Source organism: Adiantum capillus-veneris, chromosome 14 (genome assembly GCF_014529385.1).
Source record: "Adiantum capillus-veneris isolate H3 chromosome 14, ASM1452938v2, whole genome shotgun sequence".
NCBI lineage: Eukaryota > Viridiplantae > Streptophyta > Polypodiopsida > Polypodiales > Pteridaceae > Adiantum > Adiantum capillus-veneris.
The window spans coordinates 151,111,132-151,130,071 of NC_140944.1; the positions used below are offsets into that span (position 1 = coordinate 151,111,132).

The 18,940-nt window shown below is 48.0% G+C and overlaps 1 protein-coding gene and 1 pseudogene across 2 annotated transcripts in view; one reads left to right on the forward strand and one right to left on the reverse strand.

Annotated features, from left to right (window-relative positions):
• LOC147443363 (peptidyl-tRNA hydrolase, mitochondrial-like) overlaps positions 1–18,940 on the forward strand; it is a 143,008-nt gene that overhangs the window by 54,570 nt on the left and 69,498 nt on the right. The gene's annotated exons all lie outside the window — the stretch shown is intronic.
• LOC147443364 (uncharacterized) lies at positions 11,017–12,627 on the reverse strand (annotated as a pseudogene).

Consider the following 18,940-nt stretch of genomic DNA (forward strand, 5'->3'; position numbering starts at 1 on the left):
AAAAAGCTGCCAACATAAATCACGGAAATCCGTACAGTCTTGCCACGTCAGCACTATCAGCATAAAAAGAAAAAATCTGCCACGTTATCAGTTTTTGGCTCTTTTTGGGTCCTACTTTATTTTAATCCTTTATGTCACTAGGGACCCCATTGGACAGGGTCCCCATAAATTGGTAGGACTTCTTCTTCTTTTACATGTTCTTCTTAGGGTTTAGGCCCCTTGGCCGACATCTGCAAGTTGGCTCCCTTCTTCAGGGCTTTGACGCGTGAGCAGTTTGTGACATCTGTCCTTCTTGAAAGAGAGTAATCGTTCGCGATTACAACATATCTGCAAAACAACTCAAGTTAGCTCAAAAATTTCCGAGAGTCATTCCGAGGGAGAATCAATTTACTCTTTTTGTTAAGGAGTTATCTTTTCCTTTCGGCTCTTTTGATCAAGGAGTTAGCTTCTCCTTTCTTCCAGATTGGAACTCTTGATATTCCAGACCGTACTGATCTTCGAGGGGTGTCTTGATGCACTAAAATTACATACCCTGGCAATCTCATCCAATTAGGAATATTCAGTGGTTCGCACATCACAATGCAACACAAATGCTTACATATGCATGTTACAAGACACAACCAACAACGCCGCAAAGCACTCCCTCGAGACAAACGATCTGCGGTATAAAGCTACTCAACAACTACCTCGTCACTCCCCCCGCAAATAACCTAAAAAGGTCCGGGCCATGAGCTCAGAGGACTGTACAACCAAACGCTCCCTAGACCGGTAGACCGCAATCTCCATCGCTTGGAGGTTCAAGCATACAACCAAATGCTCCCCAGGCATCGGCCTGCGTCGTTCAGAGGTTTTCTAGCATACAACAGAACGCTCCCAGGCATCAGCCTGCGTCGTTCCGAGGTTCAAACAATACCAAAACAGTATTTCTCACTTCTCCACCCGGGAGTAAAATCACCAATCGTTGAAACCAGTATTAAAACCAGAGTCAAACAATTCAAATCGGCACCAAGACAGGTTCAAAACAGATACCATCCATTTCAAACAGGATCACCAAACAAGTTCTTAAACAAAATTCAAAAGTATCTAACTAGAAAACAACTAGAGAGGTCATTCAGGGCTTTGTTCGGACAACCAAACATTGAGGACAACTGGCTTGCCCATCTGCATCACAGCGATGGTTCGGTTCCGAACCTGGAGAGTTGCATCATTCTTGTTGTGCCAAGGCATGCCCAATAGAACGTCGTAATTGCCCAACTTCATAATGTGGAAATCGGTTTTTCCATGATAATCTTGTATAGTCATTGGAAGTGCATCAATGAGCGGTACCACTTTTTTAGTTTGCCCCGTGTGTAGCTCAGCTTCAATTTCTCCACCCTCTGCATCATAATCAAAGTGCATCTGCTTCAAGAATTCTGGATGGATGAAGTTCTTCATAGCTCCGGGGTCAAAGAAAATAAGGGCTTTCAAGCCGTTGATTTTTCCATAAGCTCTATATAAGGTGCAGCGCAATGAATGTTGTACTTTCTCAAGATGAGTGATCCATATTTTGCTCTAGATTCCTTTTAGTTCTTATGGAAGGGAGAGCCTTCCGTTCTTAATGGAGAGTGCTATGATCAAGAACAAATTGAGTGGACACTATGCGTGCAAGTGTATGAGACTGAGAGATAGAGAGAAGAGACATACGACACCAGAGACGTTGTAAAACCCTCCTCCGAAGGCCCCACTCTCGTTGGCGAGAGTGGTCTACGATTGATTGCACAAACGAGTACAAGATGATGCATAAAACTGATGCAGATCTAGGCTATGTCGACGACGACAATCGGGATGGCGATGACGACAATAGGGCTGAAAACTGAGTGATACTAACTGCTGTCCAAAAACGCTAACTGCTGAATTCTGCTGCGAATGAAGTGCTGAATTTCGGGGCTGTTTTGGGCTGCTGAAAAACGCTGAGATGCTGTGATGAAAAACGCTGATTTGCTGTTGTGCTTAGGGCTGAAAACGCTGCCTGACCTGATGCGACTCAAGGCTGAAAACGCTGGAATTGCAGCCCTCTAGCGATGATGAAAATGCTGGCTCCAAGGGAGGAGGACTGAGCGGTAAATGCTGAAAACGTTAAGGTTAAGGGCTGGCGAAGATGCAACAAAAACGCTAGGCTGAGGGATGGGAAAAACGCCAAGGGCAATGGGTGCTTGGTGGTTCTTGCTGAGAGAGGGGAGGACCTGTCGCCAATGGCCTGCTGTACTCATGGCTCATCTGCCATTTAGTGCTAACTTTGGTTTGCTTATATATTTTCTTACCCAAATTGCCCTACCTACTTTTGTTGGAAAGTCACTCAAATTAATAAGTGAAAAATGTCAAAAATAGGTAAAATAGGCTAAATGCACTGGAAAAATCCCCTAACTGATTCTAACGGATTCTGATGGGAATGCTTACGATCATGTTGTGTGCAACCAGAGGATATGCATCTATACTAAGTGACTGGGCATGCACGGTCTACGAATAGACTCACAAAAAGTCCCAGATCACTTTTAATCTATACTGACTGGACTGACGGAAACCTTGTTATGGTGTAGCTTGTCCACGGACACATAGGGTTGGATGTGTCACGTGACATCCCCTCCTTTTTAAAGTGAGGTACTGGTACCGAGCTGCATGGCTTCCTTGTAGTCTGCCAACAACTCTGGATAATCCTTGAAAAACTCTTCGTTTACCCACACCGCTTCGTGGATTCCTCGATCCTTGAACTTCCAAAAGTATTGTCGCACTTGCTTCTTCGAACCATGTCAAAACCGATGCAACAACACTTGCTCCGGCTCCATGACTTCAGCTTCATCAATGATCTCCGGTTCTTCTTCTTCCGAAATGTCCTTTGGAGGTGTACCCTGAAACACTTTCAATCAAGAAACATGGAAAACGTTGTGCATTGACCATGAGTTAGGCAACTGCAATTTCATTGAAACCTCATTTATCTTTTTAATGACTGGAAATAGACCATACATACAAAAAGATAACTTTGGACACTTCTTTCCAACTTGCTTAAGACGTTGCTTCATGATTCGTAAATACACCCTATCTCCTTCCTTGATCGAAACATCCTGACGATGCTTATTAGCCTGCCGTGAATAAGATTCCTGAGCCTTGCTTAGCCGAAGCTTCACACTCTCAGAAATCTCATCCAATGAGTGACTTTCAGCATTGGCATCAGGCATTTGACTGACCGAGCGAGTCAAAAGTGACTGGAACGGACGGCCAAAAGCTGCCTCATACAGAGTTCGACCAATAGCAGAAGAAAAAGAGTCATTCGAAATCAGCCCAAGTGAAGGATAGGGACGTGAGTTCGTCGGCTTCCTCTAGGTGTGCGGCTAGCTGTGCCTCTTGCCATGCCTGGTACCAATTGATGGCATAACCGGCAAGGTACATAACTGCTGTCAATACCTTGCTATTTCCTGTCTTCTTAGTTGTCGCAAAATAAGCATTAAATTGATGCAACCAAGAATGAATAACCATAGCATCCATCTTACCATCATACTTACTGAAGGTCAACTTCTCTGTGACTGGGTTGTTGGAATCCGCATCGTGGCTCGCGCCACTTGAGGAACCCCCACGATCTTTGGCTGGTTCGAACTTCAAGGCAAGTACTTGTCGAACCAACTCTTGAGTGCGTAGTTCTCTTTCAACCTCACGCTCGGTCTCCCAGACCACACGTCTTGCTGCCGCTTTTCTTTTCTTAGGTCTTTTCTTTCTTTTCGTTCGTTGCGTTCGCGTTCCAAGGCAATGCGAGTCTCTTCTTGTTTGGCCATCATGTCCATCATGTGCTTGACCATTGCCTCCATAGGGGTTGGTACACTTTGTGGCGTAGATGGCGAAGGGGGATGGTCGGAAAAATCTCTTGGTGGGGAAAATTCTTCGTTGCCTCTCTCATGCTCACCACCTGTATGCGAAGTATCCATTCCGCTTCGGGTGACGACCATGCACTATGATCTTTGGTTCTTAAGTTCACGAGGAACTTGGGTTCTTGAGGGTCTTGAGGTTCTTGAGCTTCTTGAGGTTTTCTTTCGCTTGCAAACCGTGTTTGAGAAGGATCTTCTCTTCACCCGAGTTCTACTCCTTTCCGTGGGCACGCCCCTTGGCGGCCTTGCGCTCACACCAAGGTTGCTTTTTCCCACCTCACGTCGATTGGACGGCCGCTAAGTGCATGGTCCGCTCTCAATGAGTGAAAAGAGACACAAGGGGAGGCTGGACAAGCCCTTCTTTCGTGGGATTCCTGTCACTCTTCAAAAACACGATTAGGAATCGACACACCCAAGCGAACTTGGGTTCGTGCGACCGCAACAAGCAAAAAATTCTTGTGATTCTTGTGGTTCTTATCTTGAGTGATACAGAACACTGTCAAAGCTCTGATACCAATGTAAGGTGCAGCGGAATGAATGTTGGACTTTCTCAAGATGAGTGATCCATATTTTGCTCAAGGTTCCTTTTAGTTCTTATGGAAGAGAGAGCCTTCCATTCTTAATGGAGAGTGCTATGATCACGAACAAAGTGAGTGGACACTGTGCGTGCAAGTGTATGAGATTGAGAGATAGAGAGAAGAGAGATACGACACCAGAGATGTTGTAAAACCCTCCTCGGAAGGCCCCACTCTCGTTGGCAAGAGTGGTCTATGATTGATTGCACAAACGGGTACCATGATGATGCATAAAACTGATGCAGATCTAGGCTATGTCGAGGACGACAACCGGGATGGCGATGACGACAATAGGGCTGAAAACTGAGTGATACTAACTGCTGAATTTTGCTGCGGATGAAGTGCTGAATTTCGGGGCTGTTTTGGGCTGCTGAAAAACGCTGATTTGCTGTTGTGCTTAGGGCTGAAAACGCTGCCTGACCTGATGCGACTCAAGGCTGAAAACGCTGGAATTGCAGCCCTCTAGCGATGATGAAAATGCTGGCTCCAAGGGGGGAGGACTGAACGGTAAATGTTGAAAACGCCAAGGTTAAGGGCTGCCGAGGATGCAACAAAAACGCTAGGCTGAGGGATGGGAAAAACGCCAAGGGCAGTGGGTGCTTGGTGGTTCTTGCTGAGAGAGGGGAGGACCTGTCGCCAATGGCCTGCTGTACTCCTAGCTCATCTACCATTTAGTGCTACTTTGGTTTGCTTATATATTTTCTTACCCAAATTGCTCTACCTACTTTTGTTGGAAAGTCACTTAAATTAATAAGTGAAAAATGTCAAAAATAGGTAAAATAGGCTAAATGCACTGGAAAAATCCCATAACTGATTCTAATGGATTCTGATGGGAATGCTTATGATCATGCTGTGTGCAACGAGAGGATATGCATCTATACTAAGTGATTGGGCATGCACGGTCTACGAATAGACTCACAAAAAGTGCCAGATCACTTTTAATCTAGACTGACTGGAATGACAGAAACCCTGTTATGGTGTAGCTTGTCCACGGACACATAGAGAGATGTGTCACGTGACACTCTACATAATTCATTAAAACTCTCGAGGTGTATATCATAAATATCGAGTACTAGTCCAATAGCAGGTCTAGCCTTCTTGGCCGGAGGCGGCCCCAGGGATTTGTCTGACGTGGGAGCAGAAGGTTGCACTGAGGACGTCGAGGCTCCCTCAGGACATGTATTGAACGTATGCCCTGTTTGGAAACATTCGAAGCATCGGCCTTCTTCCAACAAGGCGTCTCGTTGACGTCGTGCCAGACGAAGCCGTTGAGGTTGGTTTTCACGGGATTCCCGAGAATTTGTTCGTTGTTGCCGGGAGTTCTGGTGAGTGGCTGGAGGTTCTTCTGTGGTAAACTCCAACTTTCCTTTCATGAGCTTGTAGCCAACCGCAACATGGTCCATAAGCTCTTGCATGGTAGAGACTTGCTTGGAGAGACAATATTCCTGCAATGGTGACGGTAGTCCAATGGTGTAGCGCTCGTTGTGGTCCTTGAAGGAAATGAACTTAAAGAAGAACACCGGAAGATACACGTCGAGAAACCTTTGGTTATAGTCGTCCATGGTTTCGGTGGCAAGCATTTTCAAGTTGCCCCACTCTGCCAAAATCCAGACTTCAAACATCGAATTCATGTAACTACGTGCAAAAACTGTCTTGAAAGCTTGCGAAGTCCTTGGAGCATGTAGTTGTGTCGCGATTGAACTCCACCATTGCATAACATTATCTCTAAGCAATTCTGCTGCTCGAGAAATCTTGGATTCTTCTGTATAGTTCCCCAAAGCATAGATATTGTCAAATTGCTGGAGGAACTGCAATGCTTTCTTGCAATCTTTTACCCCGGAAAGAGTGAAAAAATTTGACTGTTGTGCCGCCATCTTTGAAATCTTTGGGTTGGTTAGGCGCATATCCCGGGTATGGATAATAAGGGTACCCATATGGGCTCCAATCATTGTAGCCTGGTGGCGGTGGTGGTGGCAAAGGCGGATAAGGGTCAGATGGTTGCACCATATTCCTGAAGACTCCCCCGATCGGAACAGACGGTTGAGAAGGTTGCCGGTTGGAAGCTCTCGTACTTTCTGGTGCCGGAGGAGGAGGTACCCCCTGGGGCATCAGAGGGGGTAACATGTAGTTCAAAAATTGTTGAAAACTTTGTAGCATCGGAAGATTCTGCTGAGGATGCGCGAAAGAATGTCGTGAAGCTCGTTGAGCAGAAACTGCAAATGTTTTGCTGAATCCATGAATTCTATGTCTTAGGTTCTTTATGGCTTATGCCCTGTAAGACAGAGCGATGTAGTAAGGGTGGGAGTGGCTAATAAGTCTTGGAAGTGCGATCTTGCTCTGTCTGCTCTTTGGTAGGGCCGATATGCTTTCAGAAAAGCACACGCCTGATGCTTTGATACCACTCTCACAAGACGGGCACAACGTGCCAATAGAAAAGAACAGACTGAACAGACTTTTGGCACTTCAATAACAACTGAACTGAGAGAGAGAGAGAGAGAGAGAGAGAGAGAGAGAGAGAGAGAGAGAGAGAGAGAGAGAGAGAGAGAGAGAGAGAGAGAGAGAGAGAGAGAGAGAGAGAGAGAGAGAGAGAGAGAGAGAGAGAGACGCACGCGACACGGAGTGGCAGAATTCCACCCCAGAGAGTATTGGCCCCAAACCTTGGCGCCCCTTTTGGTATTTCTTTATATTGCATCAACGCAGTACAAGCCGGTACTCCAGACTCTGCACCTTCTCCAAGAAGCATGCCAGAGAATGAGCCCTTAGCACATATTTGAAGGCCCTTGGCCTATGAAAAGCAGTTACAGTGAAAAGCCTTTAAAACTTAAAAGCTTCTGGTCCAAAAGCAATGCCAAAAAGCTTCCAACGTAAATCACGAAAATCCGTACAGTCTTGCCACGTTAGCACTGCCAACGTAAAAAGCGAAAATCCGTACAGTCCTGCCACGTCAGCACTGCCAACGTAAAAAGCGGAAATCTGCATCAGTTTTTGGCTCTTTGTGGGTCCTGCTTTATTTTAATCCTTTATGTCACTAGGGGCCCCATCGGACGGGGTCCCCATAAGTTGGTAGGACTTCTTCTTCTGCTACATGTTCTTCTTAGGGTTTAGGCCCCTTGGCCGACATCTGCAAGTTGGCTTCCTTCTTCAGGGCTTTGACACGTCAGCAGTTTGTGACAACTATCCTCAAAGGCCCCTACATCAAGGCGCAAAGATCCATTACAATTCCATGTAGCCACTCTGAGTGTGGTCCCACAGGTCTCGCACCGTCATGCGGGGCACTTCTCCAGAATAACCACTCGTCCATCCCTGTAGAAGGCCACTTTCCCCTTCTCTCGAGTTGTCATTATCTCGGGCATAACTTCTTTCAGATGAGCAAGCTGTGTGAGTGTGAGGTCATCTCCAAGGAATATGCCGGTTTTCTTCAGTGTAGTACGCTTCTTCAAGAAGTCCTTCTTTGCCTCCATGGATGGGAAGCGCATGATTAGAGAGCTTTCTTTTGAAATCTCCCCATTTCCTTGTGTTTTCCCTACCCTCCATGCCTTTGTATGAGTAGCCTCACTACCCATCATGCGGAGAAGTTCTTTGACTTTCCCTTCCACATCATCTCTGTCTTTTAGATCTGTTATTCATATGTGCAAAGCTCTAGTCTTCCTTCGCTGCTCTTCTTCTAAAGTCATGTTGATGATTTTAGGAGTGGGGATAGATGTGGTTTCTTTCCCTTTCCCTTTCTTAGCGACTTCTATGCATTTCTCGGCCTCATCCGCCTTCTTTTGTGTCTTCGTGATTACATCCACCCATGAAGACGTCTTTGCCCCATTCTGTTTCTCTTCCTCTTTAATCATCCGTAATTGTTCCGTGATGACCTTGATTTCCTCTATCACCGAGGGCTGGAATTCACCTTCCTCTAGTCCATTGCTTCCTCTATTAGGAAGCTCTCGCTTGAGGGTCAGACCTCTTCTTTGAGTGCTTGTGAATATGCCTAAGTGCTTGTATCTCTACGTGCAGGTTCTCTTTCTCCTTCTTCCATTGCGTGCCTTCGTTGAGGAACATTTTAAGAAGGTTGGCCTTCTCCTTCCACCATCCTTCCATCTCTGCTTTCCATTCCTTCATCTCCCTTTCCACTTGTGTTATCCGCTTGTTTGTAAGCATGAAGGTCGCCTTCGTACGGGACTTACTGGTGAAGCGCTCATGAGCTCCATCGTAACGGCCCCTGTTGCGTAGGACCTCAGTTCTGCTCGTGTTTAGTAACAGTGCTGAGTATTGATGTGGTTTTGCTGCTCCAACCCGCACTCGCTAAACGCGATGGCGACCTGCTGTGCAAATTGTCCCAGGTCTGCTGCAAATAGACCCACCTTGTCGCGACCTGCTGCGCAAACTGCCCCAGGTCTACTGCAAAGCCCGGTACACCACTCACACTGTCCAGCATGTGCTACTTGCTTCGCTTAGCACATGCTGCTTGCTCTGCCCCACATTCGCTACCTTGGTTGATAGGTACGAAAAGGACCGGTTTGAATGATATCTGAACCTCAATCTTGGTTGCACGCAAGAACCCAATCTCCTGCGCGCACCTTGGCTGTATATGTGACCCGCCCACCTTTATGAATTGTTGGCAATGCACGAAACCTTTGCGAAGCCTGCTGTCTATGCGAAACTTGTTGTGCTACTGATTGTGCTAGCCTGTTTGTTGCCCCACCCAGCTATGCGTGACAATTCCACTTCCAGGCTCTAACTGCACCCTACCAAGCTTGCTCGCCAGTGTGTAGAGAGAGCCCTTCAAGTGGTGCACAGCAGTAGAAAGCCATGGCGCGAGCAGGGGTGGTGACGCAAGCTGCAGTCTAAGGGCTCAGTGATGATGCGGGCAGCAGGCTGAAGGCTCACAGGTGATGCGAGCAGCAAGAAGCCATGCCCACAGGTTACGCGAGAGAGAAATGAAAATGAAATGATATATTAACGTCTTCAAAAGGCCAGAATGACCTATGAGACCAAAGAGTTACAATGTGATGGATCTGATACAAAGTCAAAGTAACAAAAATGACAATGACAAAATAAAATGACAGAATAAAATGCTATGGAGTCTGAAACAGCTAGGTGTGATCACAAAAGATCCAGCATCGGTCGCTGGCGGATCTCATCAATCTCCTCCATGGTCAATAGCCTGACCAGGCGTCGTGCATGTTGGGCCAAAGTGATCCGAATCCTCTAATGCAACCTCCGTCGATGCTGTGTAGTCCTCCGCAGTAGTGGGCGTCTGGATCTCCCTAGCTCGGTCGCTCGACCGATCAGTGTGTCTCCGATGTGAGGCGGCGAGCTCTCCTGTGGTAGTAGCTCCTGCGGGTGTCCAGTGTCTGCTCTAAAGAAGTCTGTGATTCGTCTCTGAGATTGACTGGCCTCTCCTCTCGTCAGGCTCTCTCTGTGTCTGCGCAGCTCAAGCAAAAACAGACCCAAGCATCTCTGATCCTGGTACCACATGACTCTGGAGAGTGGTGCGAAGCCCTCTCTGAACAAGCAGTGGAAGCGGCCGCGTATCTCGTAGTAGACGGGGCAGTGGAATGTGTAGTGCAACTCTGTCTCAGGCTCCAGGTCACATAGGAGGCATGTCCTGGCCTCTGCTGTATCTCCCAGTCTCGATCCACAGCTGGTGTGAAGATGTGCGTATCTGGCCAAAAGCACACCGTATCCCATGAGACAAGTGGGTGTCCATGTATCTAGGTCTCGTCACAAAACCGTCCTCCGTAAGTTGGAGAAGATGCTCTCTGTAGAAAGCCCTGTGCTTGCTGTATCCATGTCCTCCTGTTGTCTAGCTGAGTCAGGTCTTGGCGGATGAGCCTGGTGATCTCGGACTGTGTGAGAGTCAGAGAGGGTGCATCCAGTGAGTACTGGAAGGGGGGCAGTGTGTCTTATGCTGAACCCATGCGCCTGAAACTATGATGTCATCTCCCCATACCAGCATGCTGTATCTCCCTGCATGGCTAACTGTCGAGAGGACTCAAGTGCAATGCGGGCATATTTGTTTCTGGGAAGTTCCCAAATGCGGTGTATGAAGGAGATAGATCTAATCAGTGACCCAACCACTAGCCGGGGCAGCTAGCTCTGCTCGTATAATGGCACGTGGTACTGAAGCCTTGGCTCTAATGAGCCGTGAGATCATAGAGAGTAGTGGCTTCTCCATGTCCCCCCATCCATCAGTGCGACCTGTCCTCCCATGATGGTCCAATGAAGGTCCCCAAATCTCAGCTCCATAGAGCAATGCAGAAGCCACCAGGGTGCTGCTCTTCTCAATGAAAATGCTGGTCCACTAAAAACCACTCCAAGGTAGGTGTAAGCATCTGTATACTCCACTGTCTCCTGGCCGTATGTGAATGCGTGCGTTGACCTCCTGATCCACTGTGGGGTCGTATTAAATACCATGACCTTGGTTTTACCAAGGTTGACAGACAAGCCACTTTCATGGGCAAAGCTATGCAAAGCATCCAAGTGACATTGCATCCCCTCTGGAGAGTCGGAGATCAACACAATATCATGAGCATTTAACAATAGTGGGATCCATGTTCCTACCAGTTGTGCACCTCACCATCTCTCTCAATGTAGTCAGAAACCTCATCCACATACATACCAAACAGAGTAGCAGAGAGCGGGCAACCCTGCTTCACCCCAAAAGTGGAATGAACCGCTGTAGATAAGCCCTTTGAGGTGCGTACAAGCCCCACTACTAACCTGTACAGTGCCATGACCCCCCAAATGAGCTCTGTGGGTACTCCCATCTCCTGTAATCTGCGCATCAATCTAGCTCTGGGTACGGTGTCAAATGCTTTGCGGAAGTCCACAAAGCTGCAATAGATCCGTCTCCCATGTGATCTGCCCTCCTCAATGATGGCTCTGAGTGTCAAGATATGGTCAAGAGTAGAAAAACCTCTCCTGAATCCTGCCTGCCCGGCTGCGCGTATCCCTTCCTTCTCTGCCCATCTACTCAGCTGCTGCTCAAGAATGGATGCATACAACCATGCCAATGTGTGCCCGATCATGATAGTGCGATAATTCCCAGGCTCCATAGGGTCTACTGAGTTGAAGATAGGTACAATAGTAGATAACCTCCAAGTATCATGCAAGCCCTCACACATGGCACGGTTAAACATAACTGCTAGGAGCTCTGCTAGTAGATCTCTGGCATGCATGAAGTGCTCAGCCACTAAGCCATCATGATCATATGCTCTCCCAGTCCTCATCCTGTCAATGGCCTTCCTCGCCATCTCAGCGGTGAAAAAAGCACATGTATGGGGGCATGGATCGGGGGGGGGGGGGGGGGGGGGGGGGGGGGGGGGGTCGGGAAGGGGCGGCTGTCCAGGAACTGTGTACAGAGATGACGCGTATTGGCCCCAAGCCTCTTTGGAGGTAATGGCAGGGGGAGGGGAATGCTCATGAAAGAGCCGCCATGCCTCACGTGAATCCTGACTCAAGAATAGCTGGTATAGATCCTGCTCTAGGCGAGCCAAAAAAGCCCTCTTCTTCCGCAGCACTAGGCGTCAGAAGTCAATCTGTGACTGTCTATGAGTGATGTCCCCCAAAAGCACCTCTCTCTAAAGTCTAGCTCTGGTCTCTCGGCATTCCTCGTCATACCAGCTGTTCTGGGGCATGCTCTCATAACGACGTCTCTGCTCAGGCTGTGTGTGTTGGTATGCCTCTGCTGCTGCATCATGTAACGTCTGCGTCAGTATAGTAGTAAGCTCCTCCAAAGGTCGCCCTGGCTCTTCTGTACACAAGCGTCTGTAGATCCCATCTATGTATAGAGAGTTCGTCTCCCGCGTGAAGGTGTAGCGAGTAGGAGCTGCTGCGTGTGGCCTGTGTGCTACACTAAACTCGAAAGAAATGGTCAGAGACACAAGAGCATGGTCCACTGCCACACCAATAGGTCTGGGTCCAACTGTGAGGTCGTGGATACTAGAGATGAGACTCGGCTGTGCCATAATATAATCCACTGTGCTAGCTCCATGTCTGTGTGGAAAGCATGTAAAACCCCCTGCAACGGGAAATCTCTGTAAGCCATTCAAGATGACCACTCCATGTGCAGTCCCCATGTCTATCAAGTGTCGTCCATACTCAGTATGCTCCCCATCTTGTGATAGTCTGGATAGGCCTGTCTCTGCCACATCCAGCTCTCTCAACATCTCTTCTGAAGTATCATAAAAAATTGTCTGATGATGAGCAGTCCTAGCATTGAAATCCCCTAGAATGATGATGTCACCATCTCTAGAGAACTCCCAGATGTCATCATTCAAAATAGAAAAGGGGGACTGTCCTCTGGGTGGTGCATACATTGACGTACTCGGGGGAAAATAGCAAATAGCAATGTCAAGATATCTGCCCGTCTCTGCTCTCAATCTCACCCACATGTTACCTAGCTTGCTCATCCCTGCGAGCTATGTGTATCAATGGCTACAACTCCTCCCTGAATAACACTGCCACTCCACGTGAGCCCCGCCCTCTGTGCTCTGATCGTGTCTCCTGTCTACATGCGGTCTCCCATCTGTATCCACTAATGTGAGGCATAGATTGCCCAGGGGCCTGATGTGTCTCAGAGTAGAGGATGATATCTCTCCCACTAAAACTTTTCTCAAAAGCACCCACATCTAGACGCATAGATCCATTACAATTCCAGGTAGCAACTTTGAGTGTGGTCCCATAGGTCTCACACCGTCATGTGGAGCGTGGCTCCAATATCACCACTCTTCCATCTCGGTAAAAAGCAATCTTACCTTTTTCCCTTGCCGCTCTAATCTCTGGCATTACCTCCTGCATATGAGCTATCTGTGATAGGGTAAGGTCATCCCCGAGGAAGATGCCCGTTTTCTTAAGAGTTGGTCTCTTCTTCAAAAAGTCCTTCTTCGCTTCCATAGAGGGAAAACAAAGGATGAGTGCTCTTTCTTTCGAGGTTTCCCCCTTGCTCCCATTTTTCTTGTTGCCCACTCTCCAAGCTCTTGAGTGCATCGGCTCATGAATCCCCATCAAAGCCATGAGTTCTTTTACCTCTTCGTCCACATTATCTTTGTCTTTAAGGTCGCAAATTCTCACGTGTAGAGAGCGCACACGCCTTCTTTGCTCCTCTTCTAGTGTCAGGTTAATTATGGTGGGTGTGGACGCAGTTGTTTCCTTGCTTTTCCCCTTCTTGGCGACCTCAATCCATTTCTCGGCCTCACCTACCTTTTGTTGAGTCTTTGTGATAACGTCCACCCAAGAGGCCGTCATTTCTTTGTGTTGCTCTTCCCCCTCTTTGATGGCTCGCACTTGTTCTTTGATCGTGTTGAGCTCTTCTATTACTGACGGTTGCAATTCTCCTTCAAGCGTGTTTCATGAGCGTGCCTCGGCGAGCTCCTTCTTGAGTGATGCAATCTCTCCGTCTTGGGTTGTCATCCGATCTCCCATTGCCGCGATCTTGCTTTCTTGAGCCGAAACACGATCCTCGAGCATTCTTATTGTCCCTCAAAGTTGGCGATTGATATTGTTTATGGTTTTGACCATTTCTTCTTTGCATTTTGAACTGCGTCTTCTAAGGGGTCGGCCTTATCACTTTGCTTCCTCATGCTTGATCGGTGTCAGAAACGAGGAAAAATTAGCCTACACGCACAGGTGCTTCCACATTAGGCATACATGCGCATTTCTTGCAATTTCTGTAGAATACGACCAAGCGGCAAAAAACCTCTGTTTTTGTGTAATTTCTGCAAATTCTTGTCAATTCTGCAAATTTTGAATTTCTTGTAAATTCTCAGAATTTTGCACTTGTCTGAAGGCTTGCGATTTCTGATTTTTTATTTGCGGGAGAGAGGGTGTGTGATCTGTCCTGCGCGTTCATCTCCAGCCTATACGAATCCTGCCCTGAGTGTCGTCTGCCTTGTGCGACAACGAAGGCGAGTTGACTGTGCCTGGCTGCTCCTGCTTTAGCCTGTCCCGCTGCAATGAGTGCTTGTGGGCGCTAGGGTGTGTGTGTGCTAGAGACAGAGGTGGCGCGAACCCTAAATCCTGCAGTCTGCGCATGAATCTGCGCGAACCCTAACCTGCTGCTTGCGCAAAACCTGTTGCCTGCGCGAATCTGCCTGCTGCGCGAACCCTGTTGCCTGCGCGAAACTTGCTGCCTTGCGTGAACCCTAACCTGTTGTCTGCGAGTGCGAGAGAGAGAGAGAGAGAGAGAGAGAGAGAGAGAGAGAGAGAGAGAGAGAGAGAGAGAGAGAGAGAGAGAGAGAGAGAGAGAGAGAGAGAGAGAAATGAAATGAAATGAAATGAAATGTTATATTAACGTCTTCAAAAGGCCAAAGTGACCTATGAGACCAGAAAGTTACAATGTGGTGGATCTGATACAAAGTCAGAGTAACAAGATGACAAAATGACAAAATAAATTACTATGGAATCCTAAACTGCTAGGTGTGGACTAAGCAGCTAAACAACTAGCTGGGATGGGTAAATCACAAGAGATCCAGCATCGGTCGCGCTGGCGGATCTCATCAATCTCCTCCATGGTCAGTAGTCGGACCGGGCGTCGTGCATGTAGAGCCAAAGTGATCCGAATCCTCTGATGCAGCCTCCGTCAATGCTCTGTAGTCCTCCGCAGTCGTGGGCGTCTGGATCTCCCTAGCTCAGTCGCTCGGTCGATTAGTATGCCGCTGGTGTAAAGCGACGGGCTCTGCTGTGGTAGTAACTCCTCTGGGTGTCTAGTGGCAGCTCTAAAGAAGTCTGTGATCTGTCTCTGAGACTGGCTAGCCTCTCCTCTCATCGGGCTCTCTCTGTGTCTGCGCAGCTCGAGCAAAAACAAACCCAAGCATCTCTGATCCTCGTACCGCATGACTCTAGGGAATGGTCCAAAGCCCTCTCTGAACAAGCAATGGAAGCGGCCTCGTATCTCGTAGTAGACGGGGCAGTGGCATGTGTAGTGCAACTCTGTCTCAGGCTCGATGTCACACAGGGGGCATGTCCTGGCCTCTGCTGGTATTCCGTTGAGAGAGAAAATGAAATGAAATGTTATATTAACGTCTTCAAAAGACCAAAATGACCTATGAGACCAAAAAGTTACGATTGGTGAATCTGATACCATGTCTGAGTACGGACATTACCAAGTTACAAAGTTACCAAGTTACAAAGAACTAACACTAAAACACTAAGGCACTAAGGAGAAAGCGAATAAGGGGGGGAGGGAAGGGGGGTTTGTGGGTTCATATGAAATCTCCCATCGGTCGCTGTCAGATCTCATTGACTTCCTCCATGGTCAGAACTCTGTTGGGCGTCTTGCATGTCGAGCTAGAGTGATTTGTATCTTTTGTTGCAACCTTCGTCGGTAGTGGGAGACCCCCCGAGGTCGTGGACATCTGGATCTGCCAAGTTCAGTGGCTCTGTCAAGCAGTGTACCTCTAGTATGAGTAGGTTGTAATGACTGCTCTGTTTGCTCTCCTCTGTCTGGTGTAAAGAACTCTGTGATTCGTCTCTGAGACTGTCTTTCCCCTGATGTCCTCAGCAAGCTCTCCCTAAGTCTGCGCAGCTCTAGCAAGAACAATCCGAGACACTTCTGATCCTTGTATCTCATGACTCTAGAAAGAGGTCCGAACCCTGCTCTGAACAAGCAGTGGAAGCGTCCGCGTATCTCATAGTATGCCGGGCAGTGGCATGTGTAGTGCAGTTTTGTCTCTGGCTCTAAGTTACATAGGTGACATATCTTGGCCCCTGCCGGCACCCCTCGGAATCGGCCAGTCTCTATCTGGAGCTGATGTGAGGATGTGCGTATCTGTCCAATAGCGCATCTTATCCCATGAGATAAGTGTGTATCCATGTATGGTGGCCTAGTCACAAAGCCGTCCTCCGTGAGTTGGAGAAGATGCTCTCTGTAGAAGGCCATCTTCGTGCCCAACTCCTGTGTCGGCTGTATCCATGTGCTCTTGGTGTTTAGTTGAATCAAATCCTGACGTATGAGCCTGGTGATCTCTGTCCATGTGAGAGACAAGGAGGGTGCATCCAAGGAGTATTGAAGCGGAGGTAATCTATCCATATTGAGACCATCCGACTGGAACCATGATGTCATTTGTTCGTACCAACATGCTGTATCGCCTTGTGAGCTAGTTGTCGAGATGACTCCAGGGCAAGCCGAGCGTATCTGTCTCTGGGGAGATCCCATAAACCGTGCATAAAGGAAACTGATCTCGTCAGTGCCTCCACCACGAGGGGGGGGGCGGCTAGCTCGGCTCGGATAATCTCATGTGGTACTGAGGCCTTAGCCCGAATCATCCGAGCGATCATAGAGACCAGAGGCCTCTCCATACATCTCCATCCCTCTGTATTACCAGATCTCCCATGGTGGTCTACTGAGGGTCCCCATACCTGAACTCCATAGAGCATAGCTGGAGTCACTAGAGTGTCAAAGAGCCTTAGCTTTGTTCGCGGTTCCTGAAACTGAACCTGCGAACACATTCTCTCCAGTCCTCCCAAAGCTGCATATGCTCTCGTCAGTCTAGTCTCTGAGCTCTCCTTAGTGAAAACATCGGTCCACTGAATACTACCCCAAGATAGGTATATGCATCTGTGTACTCCACAGTCTCCTGCCATACATAAATGTGGGTGCCGACCTCCTGATCCACTGTGGTGTGGTGTTGAACACCATAACCTTGGTTTTTCCTAGATTGACCGACAATCCACTGTCACAAGCAAATGTATGCAGAGCATCCAAATGATGTTGCATCCCCTCTGGGGAGTTTGAAATCAGCACAATATGATCAACATATAGTAACAGCGGAATCCATGTCCCTACTAGCTGAGCCCCCCTGTCTCCCCGCCGCTCTACATAGTCTGAAAACTCATCCACTTACATCCCAAAAAGAGTCAGGGATAGTGGGCATCCCTGCTTTACTCCAATAGTAGAGTGGACCATGTCAGACATTCCCTCAGTGGTGCGTACCCGTCCCATCACTGTCCTGTATAGAGCTAGAATACCCCCTATCAGCTCTATAGGCACACCCATGTCCTGTAGTCTGTGTATAAGTCTGGCTCTCGGCACTGTGTCAAAAGCTTTGCGGAAATCCACAAAGCTACAATAGATTCTCTTGCCATGGTGTCTACCCTCCTCAATAATAGCCCTGAGTGTCAGAATATGGTCAAGAGTGGAGAAACCTCTCCTGAAACCTGCTTGCCCTGGTGCTCTTATTCCCTCTCGCTCTACCCATCTACTCAGCTCCTGCTCAAGGACGGATGCATACAACCTAGCTAATGTGTGGCCAATCATGATGGTGCGATAATTCGCGGGAATCATGGGATTTCCTGACTTGAAAATAGGCACAATCGTAGACATACTCCAGGTCTCTGAGAAGCCTTCATACATGGCTCGATTAAACATCATAGCCAAGAGCTCTGCAAGCATATCCTTGGCATGGATGAAGTGCTCTGCTACCGGACCATCATGATCATGCGCTCTCCTTGTCTTCATCCTGTCAATGGCTTTCCTTACCCTCTCGGCAGTAAAGAAAGAACATGTCTCTGGGCATGTCTCTAGTGGGTCCGGCAGAGGTGGTTGCCCTGATGCTGTGTTAGAGAGATGTGGCATATTCCCCCCATGTCTCAGTGGAGGTGACTGCGGGTGGTGGTGAATGCTCGTGGAATAGCCTCCATGCTTCGCCTGAGTCCTGACTTATAAATAGCTGATATAGATCCCGCTCTAGCTGAGATCGATAGGCCCTTTTCTTTCGTCGCACTAGGCGGCGAAAGATAATCCGTGACTGTCGATGTGCAGTAATACCCGTGAGCACTTCCCTCTGTAGTTTGATCCTCGTCTCTTTGCACTCCTCATCATACCAACTGTTCTGGAGCATGTTCCCAGATCATCTCCGTGTGGGTTGGCTGTGGGGGTATGCCTCTGATGTTGCATCATGGAGCGTCTCTGTCAAAATCTGAGTGAGTTCATCTAGTGGCCGTCCTGGCTCCTGAGTGCATAGCTGCCTGTATATCTCATCCATATACACAGAATCCGTCTCCCTCATGAAGGTATACCGAGTGTGTATGGGGACCCCACCTAATGGAACTGTGCTGAATTGAAAGGTCAAGTGAAAGACACGATAGCATGATCAACTGCTACTCCAACTGGCCTAGTGCCGACCATAAAATCCTGAAAGAATGGGATGAGACCTGGCTTGGCCATAACATAATCCACTGTGCTTGCACCATGTCGGTGTGGAAAGCAAGTAAAAGCTCCGGTTGTCGAAAATCTTTGTAGGCCATTCACAATGGCCAATCTGTGTGCGGTTCCCATATCTATCAAGTATCTACCATACTCAGTGTATTCCTCATCTTGTGATAGTTTGGATAGACCCATCTCTGTGACGTCCAGCTCCCTGAGCATCTCTTCGGAAGTATCATAAAATATTGTCTGGTGGTGGTGGGCAGTCCTGGCATTGAAATCCCCTAGTATGATAATGTCACCATCCTTGGAAAACTCCCATGTGTCATTATCCAAAT